The sequence below is a fragment of the Lathamus discolor genome, chromosome 4, assembly GCF_037157495.1.
Source record: "Lathamus discolor isolate bLatDis1 chromosome 4, bLatDis1.hap1, whole genome shotgun sequence".
Classification (NCBI taxonomy): Eukaryota; Metazoa; Chordata; class Aves; order Psittaciformes; family Psittacidae; genus Lathamus; species Lathamus discolor.
This window is the reverse complement of record NC_088887.1, coordinates 29451622-29457983: the sequence shown is the minus strand read 5'-3', so window position 1 is coordinate 29457983 and position 6362 is coordinate 29451622.

The window sequence follows — 6362 nt, the reverse complement described above, 5'->3', positions numbered from 1 at the left end:
CTGTGCTGATGTGAGGGTGATTTGCTGGAAGTGGCCTGTTGACAGGCCTCATCTTCATGTTGGGTCTGATTTGTCAACCAGCTATTGAGCTCTGCACTGTGCTGTGTAAAAGGAGATAAGATGTCAAGTAAAGAGAAAAAACACTGCAGAGCAAGTTGTGGTGAGGAGATAACCTTGAGCTAACAACAGACAGACACACCAGTGCTAGAACTGAGAATGGCGTGGTGTTACTGTTGAGCTAATTTTCCTACTGAAAGGCAGACTGGGATGTCCAGTGCCACTTGTATGGAGCTTGCATACAGTTTTCATACTGTTGTGACAAGTCTTTTTTTGTGATGCCATCTGCATGTACAAATTCAGAGAGATAGTTAAGACAATGTCTTAGCAAATGCTGCTGTGTGTTCCCCTGCTCAGGACTTACAGTGCTTTTGGGCTCTGATAGGTATTGGCCTCCTCCAAAGCAACCTAGAGTAGCAGTAAGGTCTTTTCTTCTGCTGAAAACAGCCAGAGGGCAGCTTGCTCTTCCCAGTACCATCTTGAAGGCAATGCAAAGGAAAAAACTGATTGACAGATGGAAAAAAATCTCTCCTCTTGCATACCATTAAAAGGGAAAAAATTCTCTGTTGTGCAGGTCAGAGGGGATAAGCCCCAGATACCTGCTGATTCAAGAGCACCACTGATGGCAACCTCCTTCCGGAAGCTGCATATCCTGAGTAAAATATTAATGATGGCAAAAGATGCACTGCCAAGAATACTAATGGGAATTTCATTGTTATGAAATTTTAACAAAGTTTAACAATTTTGTTTACATTTTAATTATAAGACTGCATTTATGCCTCATAAAATATAAGAAATAGAAAATCGGTCTTACACTGTGTTTAAGTATCGTGTAACTACTTTGAGCTGGTTTTTACAGTAGATATGCTTAATTTCATTTTAGCCTTGCTGAGAATTTTTGGGGAAGGTGTGAGCAAAGATGTTAAAGGTAATACTTAGTAATGATAGGTGTATATAAAAGAGGAGGTAGTTCCCCTCATGTTTGGGTGTAATGACTGACCTTGCACAATTCAGAAAGAGGCGAAACCATGGGGTGTAATGCCTATGTTTGAAAAGCATGGAGTGTCATTCTCAGAAGCATGTTTTACATACTACTTTGCTCCTACATTAATACTCTCTTCTTTACTCCTGCATTAATACTCTTTTTCTACAGAGTTACTACCATTACAATGGCAATGCTAGTGAAATTCTTTTTTTATTTACTTTCAGTGGCAAGCTGGTTAGAAGTCGCAGAGGTAGGAGGTTTGAGGGATATATAACTGATTCCACCTCCACCCAGTGAACCAAGCAGTTTCAGAGAAAATTAGAAAGGAAATTTTCAGTAGCTTTCTTCAAAAGTCATTATACCAGATTAAAACTGATAACAGACAGGAAATCTCTGCCCTTTTGTTAGTATGTTTGCTAACTGAAAAGGCATTTCTGAATTGGATTTTTTTTTTTTAAGTGGGGAGCGGCTGCATTTCACAGGCAGGCTTCACTTTTCCCTGGATCATTTCTAAGTCTTTTAGGCTTAGTTTTGTAAGGTGCATTTTGTTACTAATTTTTTTTTGTCTCCGTTTCTTTCATCAGATATATTCATTAGCATCCAGAATTAAAATGACAACCTCAAGCACTGTAAAAGCAGATGTGGAGCCATAACTTAAGTAGCAGTTCCAGATTGCTTACTTGAGGGTTCCCAGTTGCTCTGGGCTCTGAGAATTCATAGTACTTAAAAAATAAAAGCCTTCATTTCCTCCATCAACAGCATTGAAGATAGATGTTAATGCGTTGTCTGGATGTGCACCAGGTAAAAGTCTTTCTGTTAGACCTGTGGTAAACCTGGCTCATCAACTGTAGCTGTCTTCGAAAGCCACACACCTTTTGTTTTAGTTTTACATGCACCTGTATTCTTAGCGTGTTTATTGTGGGCTAATACAGCTGAGTGTTTTGTAACTGACAATCATACAAAACAAATAAAAGCAACATCAATAAAGTAAACAATCTACTGTGTTGGCTGTACTTGAGGTTAGTCTAGCAATGCATTCTCTGAAAGACCTGCAGCAAATGGGTTTGTATACCCATGTGATCATCCACACTTACAGCCAGGACAAAAACATTGCACATATGCCATGCTGGAGCTGATGAAGCAGAGAGGCTATCAAATCAGAAGAGGTGCTGAAAGGATGTAAAGAACAGCAGCAGTGTAAAGGACAGGACTAGGCCAGGAATGGAAAAAAAAATTGTTGAATTAAGAGCAAATCTGGATATTCAGCAATTAACTTAAAAATGTATAAACTTGTGGTGTTTGCTTCTTCATTTTACATACTGCTCCCGTGAGCATTCTCTGAAGGAGGTATGATGCCTTTGAGGTGAGAAGAATCTCCCAGTAGGAGGGAGGAGTTCCTCTCCAGTCTTCCCCTTTCCTTCGGAATTCTCTGGTCAATCTATTCATGTGTATTTCTACTAAAGGAACGAGTTATATCCAGTACTTTATAAATCAAAATAACCCCTCAGACTGTTTTCTTTGTATATAATGCAACTGTTACTGCTTTATTTATACAACTCCCATATTTTGGTTAAATGAGAAATTATTGGTGGCCCTAATTTGCTAAATACAGCTGTATTATAAAATGAGCATCTGAGATAGTTTTAATTTCACACAGGATTTAGCAGAATCACACATGATGGAGGGAGGGTGTGGTTCTCTTTGCCATTCTTATGAAGAGTGTCTTGAACAAAACTCTGAGGCTTGCAGTTTTGACAGAGACTAATACAGATTTTCCTTCAATGACTGTTTGACAGCGATCTTTCACCTTCATCATTTTGTAATGAAACAAAAGCAACTTGTTGGCAAATAAATGTAAGCACAGCTATTTGAAAATGATATGTAAATAGTGCCTTTTTTCTTGGGGTTTGAGTACTACCAGTTCTTAATGTATTCTTAATCCAAGTTTTTACAGTTATTCTTTATATTTTCTGTGAGTTGTAGTTCTCATGCTCTTACACATGTTGCTAATTCCCAGTCCCCTAGGGAATTCAGATGGGAAGAAAGCAGCTTTAAGCCAACTGGTAAGAACTGACAGTTGCAGAAATACAGGATGTTCTCAGTGTTTAAGCATAAGCAGAAAACTTAAAATACCTACCAACAGGCTAAAAAGTTTGGAGGTTTTTCTCTGGTTTTACACCTGAGATTTTTGTGGGGAATAGGAGGGAACAGAAGAGACATCAAAACAAAAGGAACCCTTACATTGGCTTGAAGATTGGCTACCAGATTTCAGACCACACCCACCAAGAAGCGATCTTCGTCTCTTGTATTCAATCCTAGGGATGATGAAATGCTGACTTCCCACACAATAGGGAATAAAGTTATGGCGTAATAGCTTGCTTCTCACTCAGAGTCAAGCTGCAGAACTGAAGAACTACTTTCCTCATTGAAATTAGACACAACTGGAGAGTGGAAAAAATAAAAAAGAATTAGTCAATTTTTTCCCTAAAAAGGAGAAGTAAAACCAGTAAAAATGAGATCTGTGAGCTAAGCTGAAAAACAAGGAAGTATGTCTTCCTGCAGATGAATAATGAATGTCTTAAAGATAAAACAAGATAAAAATTGAGATGATAAATGCTCAGAGAATTAGTGAGCATGATAAGAAATAATAACAAAAAAAAAATACAAAGAGGAAAATGTCCCTTTTTCTGAATGCTTTGGGGTTTTTTTTCAGATACATTGACAACATTAATGGGATTTTAAGTCCTATTACATTAAATGCTGTTATTTCCCTATGAATCTTGGCTATAGTTGTCTTCTTGCTAGTGTTGTTTACTGCTTCTCATCCACTAGGTGCGCCAGCCTCAGCTAGCTCTTGTTTGGGGCTTGATTTCACTGAGTTCTGGCTAGTCTTTGGATGGGCAATGGCCCAGAGAGGAGAAAGTGGTCTAATCTGTGGAGGTTAGTTGTGTTGGCTACTGGGTACAGACTAAAATAGGGAACATTTAGGCCATCTTTAATATTGTGCCTGGTCTTTTCTGCCCTTGTCCTCTCCTGTACTGGGACTGGTTTCATACAATAGAAACTTGGCTAATAAATTCTCCAGAGGTAAATTTTAACGCATCCCAATGCTAAATATGAGATTCGTCTCGCTTCTCTTTATCCATCTAAAATTTAGCTGTCTCATCTAAGCTATTTATCTAGGCTCCCAGATAGTCAAAGTAGATAGGAATCTCCATAGGGTAATTCTTCCCTTCCTATGGTAGGTGTCTAAGACAGGTATGATGAAACTCCTTTTGGAGATGCCTGTCTCACATATTTGTCTGTGATAGGAATGTGAATAAGTGGGTTAGACTAGACACATAACTCTCAAGAGGACTACACATTAACTGAACCTGTGCCCCCGTACTTCTGCAGGATGCTGGGATTGGAATCCCCTACAGCAAATGTGTTGTGGAATCATTGAGAAAAATAGGTGCTACAGGCCCCTCTTCTTTTCATCACAAAATGTCCATTTTTTTTCTGGATGAGCAGAACACTTATCTCAGAAGAAGATTTCTGTCTTTGGTTCCTTTAGCTACAGTATACCAGACTGACATACATAATGAATCCAGCATTTCTGGTGTAAGCCAAATGAGCGTACTGATCACTGCAGTAAATCAGGTGTAATAGACATGCAGCTGGCCTAGATGCGCCAGGTTTACACAGACAGATGGAATGCACTGCATATACGGAGTATGCCGATGCTTTCCTGGAAGCATCAACCATAGTGTCGTAAGCAGTACATTACATTCATGCATGTGCGGCAATTCCAGTATTTCCCTGGAGCTGCAGATTTTCCTTGCATATATAGAACAGCTGTGTTGTACATCTGCAAGACGTGTAAAGATCCCAACTGGGACTAGTCTGGTCTCTCTGGAACGATTAATTTTGCTCGTCGCCTGCTTTTGGTGTACTTCTGTACACCATGAGCTGCATCAGGAGTCACCTGGTGGAACCTGCCACCCTGGCTTCGGGGAGGCAGAGGCTGAAGACCCTGTTGTATGCGCATCCGTGTCCAATATTACTTCTGTAGGCATCATACAGAAGGCTTGTCCATTTACACTCCTGTAAATGAAAACCTAACCGCTCCCTCCTGTGAACTTGCAAACACTAAAGCTGTTTTTTTAATCTACACTTCGATAACATTTTCTGACTGTAAATTGAGCTATCAAGGAGCTACTATGGTATGTATCTAAGTGACTGAAACCTCAGGGCTATGTCAATATTTACAAGCTGAAAATCTGACTTTTATTTCAAAATGGCTTTTGAAGTCTTTACATGCATTCTTTTAGAATTTATTTCCATACTGTCTTTTGCTGTATGTGTGTAGCACAGTTCTAAGTCTTAGAATACGTGCTTATTTTTAATGGTTTCTTCCTTACAGAAGTCTTTTGTTCATTCTGAGAAAGCGTACTGCTAATCACAGGAAAAGATTTTTAAATTCCATGTTTATAAGAAAAGAGGAAAACCTGCGTTTCATCTAGAAAAAAAATCCTATTCTAGTAAAATGTCTTTTAAAATACAATTGTGAAAGTATCTTAAATCTAAAGCTAATTTGGTCCAAATTCTCATCAGAGCTTCCTAAACTGAAAATCAGCCTCTCAGTTAAAACTTTTTTTTTCCCCCAGATATTATTTTGAAAAGCAGCAACTTCAAATTGTATTATTTCAATGGGGAAAAATCAGAATCTTTTTCCTTCAAAAGAATGAGGGTTTTGTTTTTTTTTTAATTATTTTTATTTTTTTTTAAATAAGGGCTATAAAGCGTGTGTAAATAGTGGCAAAAGGGTGGGAAACAGATTTAAAAGTGTCTAGCTGTGGAAAATAAGAGGCCTGCTTAGATAGGCTGAGAGAGGTGTATGCGAAGACTAAAGAATGAGAAGTGCAGCAAGACAGCTAGAAGAGCCCCATCTGGGTACTTAGCTTGCAAAAGGAAAACAATTGATTTATTCATGAAAATTGAATTTGCTTTACTGGAAACCTGGCATAAAGCTGGTAAGGGCTGAAATCTTGTCAGATGTCAATGGCTGATCTGAGGGGTCTTGGAAAAAACAAGGAATGTTGAGGAGGCAAGGTGAAAATCCTGCAGCCAGGCTGTCCGTACCAGGCATTATCACACAATGACTCTTCTGAAGCCTGGGAAGACACTTTGGTGTATGTGGGAAAGCTAGTGTATGTCATCTGGGGCTCAATGAGTATTTGCAGTCTCAAGTAATGCTGTGGGATTGCAGCTGTGCAGGTTTTAGATGGATTAGCTCCATGCAGCAGGGAAGCACTAAGCCTGAAAACAGCAGAAGCTG